Consider the following 13,829-nt stretch of genomic DNA (forward strand, 5'->3'; position numbering starts at 1 on the left):
ATGAGCTTGTTTTGGGCCAGCAGAGCATCTACATTGTTTAGCTCCATTACTCCTCTTGTGTTCCCTCTTTCAGAAGCATAGAAGTAGTCATTCTCTGCTACAGTTTCAATGACATCTATGGCCTCCTCAATGGTCTTCTTCTTGTTCAAAGATCCTTCGGATGAATGGTCTACGGCCTTCTTTGACTCATAAGAGAGCCCTTCATAGAAAATGTGCAGCTGCACCCATTCATTGAACATATCTGGTGGGCACCTCCTTGTTAGGTCTTTAAACCTCTCCCATGCTTCATATAGAGTCTCACCATCTTGTTGCCTGAAAGTTTGGACCTCAGCTCTCAGCCTATTGATTCGTTGAGGGGGGTAAAATCTTGCTAAGAATTTGTTCACCACATCTTCCCAAGTTGTCAAGCTCTCCTTTGGGAAAGACTCTAGCCACTTGGCTGCCTTATCCTTGAGTGAGAATGGAAATAAGAGCAGTCTATAGACGTCAGAATGAACACCATTAGACTTCACTGTGTCACATATTCTCAGGAAGGTGGTTAGATGTTGATTGGGGTCCTCTTGGACACTCCCTCCGAATGAACAGTTGTTCTGAACAAGGGTGATGAGCTGTGGCTTCAGTTCAAAATTGTTGGCATGGATGGTTGGCTTTTGAATGCTACTTCCACAGTTTCCTGGGTTTGGATTGATGTAAGAGCCTAAAACTCTTCTATCCTCCCCAGCATGATTTGCTCGTCCTCTTCTGCCATGGTTATGAGCTTCTTCTTCATGATGGTTTTCCTTGTTTTCTTCCATGTTTGGTTCAAAGTATTCCTCAAAGTGTTCCTCCTCTTCTTCAGCACCAACGTTAGTGACAAAGTTGAATGTCACTAACATTGGCTCATCATCCCTCTCCTCACGTTAGCTTCCACGTTAACTAAGTTAACTAAGTTAACGTGGGAGTTAATGTGGCTCATTGTGGCTTGTGTTGGCTCCTTCCAATGTTAGTGACAATGTTTGGTGTCACTAACGTTGTCGACAACCTTTCTTCTTCACGTTAACTTCCACGATAACTAGGTTAACGTGGGAGTTAACGTGGCCTCTTAGGGATAGTGTGTGTTCATCCCAACGTTAGTGACAATGTTTGGTGTCACTAACGTTGTCGATCACCTAGTTTCTTCACGTTAGCTTCCACGTTAACTAGGTTAACGTGGGAGTTAACGTGGCTTCTTGTGACTTGGCCAACGTTAGTGAGAATGTTGAATGACACTAACGTTGGCATCCCCCTTTTCTTCTTAACGTTAGAGGCCACGTTAACTAAGTTAACGTGGCAACTAACATGGCCACTTATGAGCTTGGTCCAACGTTAGTAATAATGTTAAGTGTCACTAACGTTGGCTCCATTTCCTTTCTTCCACGTTATAGTTCACGTTAGCTTAGTTAACGTGACTCTTAACGTGGGCAATGATGGCTTTGAGAGCGTTATTGGCAATGACTTTTCTCATTAACTTTGCAAGTTACTCCCATTCCACGTTAGTGTTAACGTTAGTGTAACTAATGTAGCTACTAATGTGGTTCTTCTTTGCTTCCTTTGTCCTGAAATCAAGCAATAAAGTGCATCAAAGTTCTAGTCCAAGTCATGGGAAATGCAACATCCAATTTGTCATTAAATTCATGCAAAATTCTCATGAAATCATGTAAAGTGCACAATGTATGCTTGAATCAAAATGTAAATGAATATCTACCCAAAACTAGCTTATTTCCTAAGGAAATGCATGAAACTACCCTAAAAATAGTAAAGAAAAGGTTAGTGAAACTGGCCAAAATGCCCTGGCATCACAACTAATCAGCAAGTGCACTAGGTCGTCCAAGTAATAAACCTTACGTCAGTAAGGGTCGATCTCACGGAGATTGTCGGCTTGAAGCATGCTATGGTCATCTTGTAAATCTCAGTCTGGTAGATTCAAATGGTTTTGGGGTTTTGATAATTAAAAGATAAATAAACCATAAAATAAAATAAAGTTACTTATGTAATTCACTGGTGGAAATTTCAGATGAGTGTTTGGAGATGCTTTGCTGCTTCTGAACCTCTGCTTTCCTATTGCCTTCTTCCAATCAAGCGTGCTCCCTTCCATGGCAAGCTGTAGGATCCTCTCAATGAAAATGGTCCTCTATTGTTTCTGCACGGCTAATCAATTGTCAGATTTCTCGTCTCGGATGAAAAATACCAGGCACAGCTACCGCATGACTAATCATTTGTCGGTTCCTGCTAGCGTCGGAATAGGATCCATTGATCCTTTTGCACATTGTCACTGTGCCCAACATTCGCAGGTTTGAAGCTCGTCACAGTCATCCCTTCCCAGATCCTACACGAAATACCACAGCAAGGTTTAGACTTTCTGGATCTCAGGAATGGCTGCCAATTGATTCTAGCCTCTACCATGAAGATACTAATCTCACGGACTCAGTCCGTGTATTAGGTGCCCAAGAAATACGCACTCAAGCTGTCGTCCAATGACTACGTTGAGCTCAGATAGAACGGAAGTGGTTGTCAGGCACGCGTTCAAAGAATTGAGAATAATGATGAGTGTCACGGATCATATCATTCTCCAGATTGAAGTACGAGTGAGTATCTTAGAATAGAATCAATCATGAAGAATAGCAGAGCTCCATATCTTAATCTACGGGGTGTAGAAACTCCACTGTAGAAAATACATAAGTGAAAATAGTCTAGGCATGGCCAAATGGCCAGCCTCTCTAAATGTGAAATATGGCATAAAACTCTCTAGTATAATAGTAAAAAGTGCTATTTATACTAAACTAGTAACTTAGGTTTACAGAAAATGAGTAACTAAGTGCAGATAGTGCAGAAATCCACTTCCGGGGCCCACTTGGTGTGTGCTTGGGCTGAGCATTGAAGCTTTTTCGTGCATAGGATATTATTGGAGTTAAACGCCATCTTGGGTGCCATTTTGGGTGTTTAACTCCAATTCTAGTGCCAGTTTGGGCGTTTTACGCCATAAAGTTTTAGGCTGGCTTTAGACGCCAGTTTGGGACATCAAATCTCGAGCAAAGTATTGACTATTATATTGCTGGAAAGCCCAAGATGTCTACTTTCCAACGCAATTGAGAGAGCGCCATTGGGCTTCTGTAGCTCCAGAAAATCCATTTCGAGTGCAGGAGGGTCAGAATCCAACAGCATCTGCAGTCCTTTTTCAGCCTCTGAATCAGATTTTTGCTCAGGTCCTTCAATTTCAGCCAGAAAATACCTAAAATCACAGAAAAACACATAAACTCATAGTAAAGTCCAGAAATGTGATTTTTACATAAAAACTAATAAAAATATAATAAAAAGTAACTAAAACATACTAAAAACTATGTAAAAACAATGCCAAAAAGGGAATAAATTATACGCTCATCAATGCCCAAGAAGCGAAAGAGAGGGAGATGCAGACGCACATAGCATGCGAACGCTCCCAGCAGAAGCTGTGTAAAGAAGTATGCGGGCGCACAGGGAACGCGAAAAGAGGGATGCGTACGTACGCACAAGCAGGTGCGCACGCACAAGAAACGAAACAGAGGTGGATGCGGTCGCACCAGACATGCGAATGCTCCCAAGGTGTGCGGACGCACAACGCTGTGTGCTCGCACAGATGACTAAATTTTTTTTTTCTTGTGGAAGAGTCATCTGTGCGTGCCCACACAGGTCCGCGTGCATGCACAGAAGCGAAAAATTGTAGGGGTTCATGCGCACAGGCTGTGCCAGCACTCCCAACAGATGGTGTGTACGCTGGTGTGTGGACGCACAAGCCTGTGCGCTCGCTGATGAGCGGATAGTTTATACGCTTTTTAGCATTGTTTTTAGGTAGTTTTTAGTATGATTTAGTTAGTTTTTATTATATTTTTATTAGTTTTTATTTAAAAATCACATTTCTGGATTTTACTAGGAGTTTGTGTATTTTTCTGTGATTTTAGGTATTTTCTGACTGAAATTGAGGGGCCTGAGCAAAAATCTGATTCAGAGGCTGAGAAAGGACTGCAGATGCTGTTGGATTCTGAGCTCCCTGCACTCGAAGTGGATTTTCTACAGATATCCAATTGGCGCGCTCTCAATTGCGTTGGAAATTAAACATTCTGGGCTTTCCAGCAATATATAATACTCCATACTTTGCTTGAGATTTGATGGCCCAAACCGGCGTTCAAAGTCAGCATAAAATTTCTGGCGTAAAATGCCCAAACTGGCACCAGAATTGGAGTTAAACGCCCAAACTGGCACCAAAGCTTGCGTTTAACTCCAAGAAAAGCCTATGAACGTGAAAGCTTCAATGCTCAGTCCAAGCACACACCAAGTGGGCCCCGGAAGTGGATTTCTGCATCATTTACTTATTTCTGTAAACCCTAGGTTACTAGTTCATTATAAATAGGACCTTTTACTATTGTATTTTCATCTTGGAATCATGTTTTGATGATTGAACCCTCTTTGGGAGGCTGACCATTCGGCCATGCCTAGTCCTTCTTTCACTTATGTATTCTATACGGTGGAGTTTCTACACCCCATAGATTAAGGTGTGGAGCTCTGCTGTTCTTCATGAATTAATACAAGTACTATTGTTTTTCTCTTCAATTCACGCCTACTTCTTCTCTAAGATATCCACTCGCACTTCAACCTGATGAATGTGATGATCCGTAACACTTATCATCATTCTCACCTATGAACGCGTGCCTGACAACCACGTCCGTTCTATCTGCAATAGCTTGAGTACGTATCTCTTGGGTTTCTAATCTAAGATTAGAACCTTCGTGGTATAGGCTAGAATTATTGGCAGCCTTTCCTGAGATCCGAAAAGTCTAAACCTTGTCTGTGGTATTCTAAGTAGGATCTGGGAAGGGATGACTATGACGAGCTTTAAATCTACGAATGTGGGGCGCAAGTGACAGTGCGCAAAAGGACAATGGTCCTATTCCGACGCTAGCGGGAACCGACAGATGGTTAGCCCTGCGGTGACAGCACAGATGGAATTGTTTTCATCCAAGAGGATCATACAGCTTGCCATGGAAGGAGGTAACGCATGGTTGGAAGAAGGCAGTAGGAAAGTAGAGGTTCAGAAGCAACAAAGCACCTCCATACGCTTATCTGAAATCCCACTAATGAATTACATAAGTATTTCTATCTTATTTTCTGTTTTAATTATATTTTATTTATCAAAATCCTATAACCATTTTAATCCACCTGACTGAGATTTACAAGATGACCATAGCTTGCTTCAAGCCGACAATCTTCGTGGGATCGACCCTTACTCACGTAAGGTATTACTTGGATGACCTAGTGCACTTGTTGGTTAGTTGTACAAGGTTGTGAAAAAGAGTTGAGATTATAATTGTGCGTACTAAGTTGTTGGCGCCATTGAGATCACAATTTCGTGCACCAAGTTTTTGGCGCCGTTGCCAGGGATTGTTTGAGTTTGGACAACTGACGGTTCATCTTGTTGCTCAGATTAGGTAATTTGATTTTATTTTTAAGCTTTTTTATTTTTGAAAAAAAATATACAAAAAATTTTATTTTGTTCTTCAGAAATTTTAAGAATGAATTCTAGAGTTTCAGATGATGCTTTTATCATCACAGGAGAAAGTTGATTCCTATCAATTTGGCTGTTGTATGTAATGTCCTGCTGAAGCTTGGCTAGCCATGTCTAATCTTTTTAGACTGAAGCCTTAGACTAACATTGCATGATTCCTAGAATTCGTATTAAAAATTTTGAATTTCTTTATTTTCCATTTCAAAATAATTTTTGAAAAAAAAAATACAAAAAGATTTTAAAACCATGAAAATAAAAAATAATTTATGTTCTTGTTTGAGTCTAGTGTCACATTTTAAGTTTGGTGTCTTGCATATTTTTAATTTTCTTACGCTCTCCTAAAATATATGCATCATGTTCTTCATTGATCTTCAAGTTGTTCTTGATGATTTTCTTGGGTCTGATCTTTAAATTCTCTTGTTTTGTGTCTTTTGTTGTTTTTCATATGCATTTTGAATTATTAGTGTCTCTAATATGAAAATTTCTAAGTTTGGTGTCTTGCATGACTTTCTTTTCTTAAAAAAATATGTGTTGATGTTCATCTTGACATTCAACGTGTTCTTGCATGCATTGTTTATTTGATCTTAGTTATTCATGATTAGTTTCATTTTGTTGTTGCTCTCTCTCATCATTAAAAAATTCAAAAAAAATTTCAAAATTATGTCTTTTCAAGTCAATAATACAGAGAATTGAAGATTCAGAACATACAGCAGAGGAATTACAGAGAAAAAGCTAGGCATTCAAAACGCCCAGTAAGAAAGGAAAACTAGCATTTAAACGCCAGCCAGGGTACCTGGCTGGGCGTTAAAGCCCAAAAGGGTAGTATTTTGGGCATTAAACACCAGAATGGAGGTAAGTTAGTTTTTAATTCAAATCTTTTCCAAATCTTCATACTTTTTCAAAATCACATATTTTTCAAATCATATCTTTTTCAATTTCCTTCTTAATATTTTTTCGAAAATTTTAAAATTTGATTTTCAAAATCTTTTTCTTATTTTTATTTCATAAATTTCGAAATTAATGCTAATAATTAATATTTTGATTCAAAAATTTCAAGTTGTTACTTGCCTATTAAGAAAGGTTTAATCTTTAAAATTTAAAATCATATCTTTTAGTTTCTTATTAGTCAAGTAATCAACTTTAATTTTCAAAAAAAAAAATTCAAATCTTTTTAAATTGTTTTTCAATCATATCTTTTCAAAATCCTTGATTTCAAAATCTTTTTCCAACTTCATATCTTTTCAAAATTTATTTTCAAAACCACTTTCTCACTTTTGATTTTCGAAAACCATTAACTATTTTTCAAAATTCTTTTTAATTAACTAATTGTTTTAAATTTTAATTTTATTTTGTTTCTTTTAAAAATTTTTGAAAAATCCCTCCCTCATCTATTTCTATTTAAGGACTAACACTCCTCCTCAATTAGCAATTTAGACTCTCTCTCTCTCTTCATATGATTGAATTCTTATCTACCTACCTCATCCCTCTATTCCTGTTTTCCTCTGACACCTCAAGGAATCTCTATACTATGACATAGAGGATTCCATACTTTCTTGTTCTCTTTTCTTTCTTATGAGCAGGAACAAGGACAAAGGCATTCTTGTTGAAGCTGATCCTGAACCTGAAAGGACCTTGAAGAGGAAGCTAAGAGAAGCTAAAGCATAACTCTCTGGAGAGGACCTAACAGAAATTTTCAAAAAAGAAGAAGACATGGCAGCCGAAAATAACAACAATGCCAACAATGCAAGGAAGATGCTTGGTGACTTTATTGCATCCTCTTCTGACTTCTGTGGAAGAAGCATCTCAATTCCTACAATTGGAGCAAACAACTTTGATCTTAAGCCCCAATTAGTTTCTCTGATGCAGCAGAATTGCAAGTTTCATGGACTTCCATTGGAAGATCCTCATCATTTTTTAGCCAAATTCTTGCAAATCTGTGACACTATTAAGAACAATGGGGTTAATCCTGAGGTCTACAGACTTATGCTCTTCCCTTTTGCTGTAAGAGACAGAGCTAGGACATGGTTGGACTCTCAACCTAAAGAAAGCCTAAACTCTTGGGAAAAGCTGGTCAATGCCTTCTTGGCAAAGTTCTTTCCACCTCAAAAATTGAGTAAGCTTAGATTGGAAGTCCAGACCTTCAGACAGAAGGAAGGTGAATCCCTCTATGAAGCTTGGGAAAGATACAAGCAGTTGATCAGAAGGTGTCCTTCTGGCATGGTTTCAGAATGAAGCATCATATGTATATTCTATGATGGTTTGTCTGAACTGTCTAATATGTCATTGGACAACTCTGTTGGAGGATCTCTTCACCTGAAGAAGACGCCTGAAGAAGCCCAGGAACTCATTGAAATGGTTGCAAATAACCAATTCATGTACACTTCTGAAAGAAATCCTGTGAATAATGGGACAACTCAGAAGAAAGGAGTTCTGGAGATTGATACTCTGAATGCCATACTAGCTCAGAATAAAATATTGACTCAGCAAGTCAATATGATTTCTCAGAGTCTGTCTGGAATGCAAGCTGTAATAGGCAGTACTAAAGAAGCTTCCTCTGAAGAAAAAGCTTATTATCCTAAGAATCCTGGAATGGAAAAGGTGAATTACATGGGAGAATCCTATGGAAACACCTATAATCCTTCATGGAGGAATCATCCTAATCTCTCATGGAAGGATCAACAGAAGCCTAATCATGGCTTCAATAACAATAATGGTGGAAGAAATAGGTTTAGCAATAGCAAACTTTTTCCATCATCTTCTCAGTAACAAACAGAGAACTCTAAGCAAAGTCGTTCTGGCCTAGCTATAGATAGTCTCTGATCTATCTAAGACCACACTAAGTTTCATGAATGAAATAAGATCCTTCATTAGAAATTTGGAGGCACAAGTGGGTCAGCTGAGTAAGAGAATTACTGAAACTCCTCCTAGCACTCTCCCAAGCAATACAGAAGAAAATCCCAAGATAGAATGCAAGGTCATAACCATGACTAACATGGCCGAACCTGGAGAGAGTAAGAAGGACGTGATTCCCAGTGAGAAAAACCTCATGGGATGTCCTCTTAACGAAAAGAAGTTCCCCTTTGAGGAACCAAGGGAATCTGAGGTTTATACAGAGACCATAGAGATTCCATTAAACCTACTTCTGCCATTCATGACCTCTGATGAGTATTCTTCCTCTGAAGAGGATGAAGATGTTACTGAAGAGCAAGTTACTAAGTACCTGGGAGCAATCATGAAGCTGAATGCCAAGTTATTTGGTAATGAGACTTGGGAGGATGATCCCCCATTGCTCATCAATGAACTAAATGATCTGGTTCAACTGAAATTACCTCAGAAGAAATAGGATCCTGAAAAGTTCTTAATACCTTGTACCATAGGTACCATGACCTTTGAGAAAGCTTTGTGTGACCTTGGGTCAAGTATAAACCTCATGCCCCTCTCTGTAATGGAGAAACTAGGGATCCTTGAGGTGCAAGCTACAAGAATCTCACTAGAGATTGCAGACAATTCAAGGAAACAGGCTTATGGACTTGTAGAGGATGTCTTGGTAAAAGTTGAAGGCCTTTACATCCCTGGTGACTTCATAATCCTGGACACTGAGAAGAATAAGGATGGATCCATCATCCTTGGCAGACCCTTCCTAGCCATAGTAAAACCGGTGATTGATGTTAACAAAGGAGAGTTGGTCCTTCAAGTGAATGAGGACTACCTTGTGTTTAAAGCTAAAGAATCTCCTTCTGTACACATGGAGAAGAAGCATGGCAAGCTTCTCTCAATGCAGAGTCAAACAGAGCCCCCACATTCAAACTCTAAGTTTGGTGTTGGGAGGCCATCATCATGCTCTGAGTATCTGTGAAGCTCCATGAGACCCCACTGTCAAGCTATTGACATTAAAGAAGCACTTGTTGGGAGGCAACCCAATTTTTACTTATCTATCTTAAATTTCTATTGTTATTTTTATGTTTTCTTTAGGATGATGATCATGTGGAGTCACAAAAACAAAAGCTAAAATCAAAAACAGCATTGAAAATAGCACACCCTGGAGGATGATCTTACTGGCATTTCAACGCCAGTAAGGGTAGCAGAATGGGCATTAAACGCCCAGTCTGGCACCATTCTGGGCGTTCAACGCCAGAAAAGGGCACCAGACTGGCGTTTAATGCCAGAAAGGGAAGAAAAGTTGGCGTTTAACGCCAGAAAGGGGAGAAAAGTTGGCGTTAAACGGCAGAAATGGGTAGCAACCTAGCGTTTAACACCATAATTGGCACTCCAAGGGGCGTCTACACACCAAAATGGTGCAGGAATGAAAAATCCTTGACACCTTAGGATCTGTGGACCCCACAGGATCCCCACCTACCTCAACTCCCTCTCTCTCTTCTTCACAGCTTCCCATAACACCCTTCCTCAAATACACTTCACCAATCACCTCCACCACTCTTCCCCATAACACCCACCTCACAATTCAAATTCAAATCCTTTCCCTCCCACACCCAAAACCCTAATACACGAACCCTACCCCTCTCTCCATTCCTATATAAACCCATAATCCCTCCTTCATTTTCACACATCATAAACACTTCTTTCCCCCCTTGGCCGAACCACTCACACCTCTCCATCTCCTTCATTTTTTTCTTCTTCTACTCCCTTCTTTCTTCCTTTGCTCGAGGACAAGCAAACCTTCTAAGTTTGGTGTGGTTCATGCAATGTTTGTCTAAAGCTCCGGTCCAAAAATTTAGACATGGCTTAATAGCCAGCTAAGCTTTATGTGAAAGCTTCGGTCCAAAAGTTTAGACATGGCCAATGGACAGCCAAGCTTCAGCAAAGCATTACATACAACAACCATATTGATGGGAATCAAAAAGCTCCTGCAATGATAAGTAGAAGCCTCGTTCCAAAAGAATTTAGACATGGCTTGATAGTCAGCCAGGCTTCAACAGATCATGATGAAACTCTAGAAATCATTCTTAAAAATTCTGAAGAACAAAATAAAATATATATACTTTTTTTAATTTTTCGAAAAAAAAAGCTTAAAATTAAAATAAAATTACCTAATTTGAGCAACAAGATGAACCGTCAGTTGTCCAAACTCGAACAATCCCCGGCAACGGCGCCAAAAACTTGGTACGTGAAATCGTGATTGTTCATCCCCTGGCTACAGCGCCAAAAACTTAGTGTGGGAGAACGTGATCTCATCTTTTACACAAATCCGCGTAACTAACCAGCAAGTGCACTGGGTCGTCCAAGTAATAAACCTTACGTGAGTATGGGTCGATCCCACGAAGATTGTCGGCTTGAAGCAAGTTATGGTCATCCTTGTAAATCTCAGTAAGGCGGATTCAAATGGTTATAAGGTTTTAATAATTAAAATATGAATAAAACAGAAAATAAAATAGAAATACTTATGTAATTCAATGGTGGGAATTTCGGATAAGCTTCTGGAGATGATTTATTGCTTCTGAACTTCTGCTTTCCTACTGCCTTCTTCCAACCATGCGTTACCTCCTTCCATAGCAAATCCATATGCGCAGTCACTGCACGGCTAATCATCTGTCGATTCCCACTAGCATCAGAATAGGACCATTGTCCTTTTGCACACTATCACTGCGCCCAACATTCGCAAGTTTGAAGCTCGTCACAGCCATCCCTTCCCAGATCCTACTCAGAATACCACATACAAGGTTTAGACTTTCCGGATCTCAGGAATGCTGCTAATGGTTCTACCTTATACCACGAAGATACTAATCTCACGGACTCGGTCCATGTATTAGATATCCAAGAGAGTATACTCTAGCTGTCGTCCAATGACTACATTGAACATTATGTAGACCGCTTTGTGGTTGTCAGGCATAAGATCTTGGCTAAGCGAGTAATGAAGATTGGGTGATTGTCACGGGTCACCCCTTCATTCTGACTTAACTGAATTAAGTACGAGAGTATATATTGGAGAAGAAGTAGGCGTGAATTGAATAGAAAACAGTAGTAATTATATTAATTCATGAAGAACAGCAGAGCTCCACACCTTAATCCCTAAAAGTAGTTTTTATACTAAACTAGTAACCTACGGTTTACAGAAAATGAATAACTACTATTATTCATGCCTAGACCTTTCATTTATGTATTTTCTACGGTGGAGTTTTGACGTTAGGATTTTCGCCAGTAAAGAATGTCATAAAAACAGTCGCATTGTAGATATAGTCTCTAAACCGACAAAAATCTCTTCGTACAAACGTTTTGGTTGTCACAAGTAACAAACCCCTTTTAAAATTGATAACCGAGTATTTAAACCTCGGGTCGTCTTCTCAAGGAATTGCAGGGAGGTATGTTCTTATTATTGGTTATGGAAAAAAAAGTATGTTTTGGGGTTTTATTAATGTATAAGATAAGAAGCAACAATAGTAAATGGCAGAGGAAATAAGATAATAACAATAAAAATAAACTCTTGGCAAGGTATTAGAAATTGGAAGTCCGGACTTAGTTATCTTGAGTTACTAATTTCTTAACCAAAGCCAAGAATGTAGAAAGCTAAATTAAAATCACAAATATCTGGAATACCTCAGATAAAATACATTCAAAGTAGTAAAATCTAACATGGAAGAGTTCATAAGCCAATTGGGCAACATAAGTCAAATACAAATAAAAGCATTAGAGTATCTGAAAGTAAAAGATAAATATAAAGTAAAAGAACGTTGAACCTGGGATTGAGAGTCACTCCTAAAACTAAGAGAAATCCTAAATCCTAATCCTAAGAGAGAGGAGAGAACCTCTCTCTCTAAAAACTATATCTACTCCTAAAATTTTGAATATGAGAGCCTCCTCATGAATGGATGCAATCCCTCACTTTATAGCCTCTAATCTGTGTTTTTTGGGCCGCAAACTGGGACAAAAACAGTCCAGAATTCGCTGGTTTCGAATTTTGCCACGCTGGATTTCCGTCACTGCGACGCAGCCGCATGGATCACACGGTCGCGTCATCTAGTGTCAGAGGAACTATAACATATTATATATCAAATCGAAGCCCCGGACGTTAGCTTTCCAATGCAACTCGAACCGCATCGTTTGGACCTCTATAGCTAAAGTTATAGTCGTTTGAGTGCAGAGAGGTCAGGCTGGACAGCTTAGCAATTTCTCCAACTTCTTGCATTCCTTCCACTTTTGCATGCTTTCTTCCCATCCTCCAAGCCATTCTTGCCTTATAATATCTGAAAACACTTAACACACATATCAAGGCATCTAATGGTAATAAGAGAGGATTAATAATAAGCAAATATAAGATCAAAGAAGCATGTTTTCAATCAAAACACATAATTAGGAAGGAAATATAAAACCATGCAAATAATATGAATAAGTGGGTAAAGAGTTAATAACAACCACTCAATTGAGTACAAGATAAACCATGAAATAGTGGTTTATCAACCTCCCCACACTTAAACAATAGCATGTCCTCATGCTAAGCTCAAGAGAAGCTATAAAGATGAAGAGGAATGGTATGAAATGCAACCTATGAGTGCAACTACATGCTAAATGCTTTTACTTACTTGGTTAAGAGTAAATAAGTTCTCCAAGACAAATACAAACCAATTTCCACTAATTCAAATCAGACAATAAAAAGCAAGTGAACTTGTAAGAAGACAGCTCATGAAAGCAGGGAACATAGAATTTAAGCGTTGAACCCTCACTGGAAGTGTATATCACTCTAATCTCTCAAGTGTATAGGGTTATTCACTCTACTCTTCTCTAGTCATGCTTTCTAAACCTTGTTCTTCATCTAACCAATCAACAAAAATTTAATGTACCAATGCAAACATCATGAGGTCTTTTCAAGGTTGTAATGGGGCTAAGGTAAGGGTGAGGGTATATATATATAAAGCTAAGTGAGCTAACAACGTGAATCCTTGATTAGTCTAAGATCTCACCTAACATATTCATACTTTATATAATTTAAAAATACTTTACCTAGCTACCCAAAATTTTCCCACTTTTGTATTACAGGCTCATGTATCAAACTTATTTTTGAATTTTGTCCCATGTGCATTGATTTTTTTTTATTTTGCATTTGGGGTATTTTTTCATTTTTCTTTTCTTCTCTTTTTTTTTTGTATCCCCTTATTTAATTACTTAATATATTTTTCTTCAATGCACATGGTAATTTAATTATTTTGATTTCACATGAGCATGCTTCCCAAATTTTCAAATAACTTATTCAATTTAATTCCCTACTTTTTCATATCATCCCATGTTCCCATAAAATTTCCCACACTTAAATTTTACACAATAT

At 38.6% G+C, this 13,829-nt stretch overlaps 2 non-coding genes across 2 annotated transcripts; one reads left to right on the plus strand and one right to left on the minus strand.

The window, feature by feature from the left end:
* The first annotated feature begins 234 nt into the window (after positions 1 to 234).
* Positions 235 to 341, plus strand: LOC148548769 (small nucleolar RNA R71). The gene has a single exon (XR_015898112.1). It is a non-coding gene; the product is annotated as a small nucleolar RNA R71 (small nucleolar RNA).
* A 7,328-nt stretch (positions 342 to 7,669) lies between these two features.
* Positions 7,670 to 7,773, minus strand: LOC148548770 (small nucleolar RNA R71). Its single transcript, XR_015897633.1, has one exon. It is a non-coding gene; the product is annotated as a small nucleolar RNA R71 (small nucleolar RNA).
* Positions 7,774 to 13,829: the final 6,056 nt, after the last annotated feature.

The sequence above is a fragment of the Arachis ipaensis genome, chromosome B8 (genome assembly GCF_059453495.1).
Source record: "Arachis ipaensis isolate K30076 ecotype BB chromosome B8, ASM5945349v1, whole genome shotgun sequence".
Taxonomy (NCBI): Eukaryota; Viridiplantae; Streptophyta; class Magnoliopsida; order Fabales; family Fabaceae; genus Arachis; species Arachis ipaensis.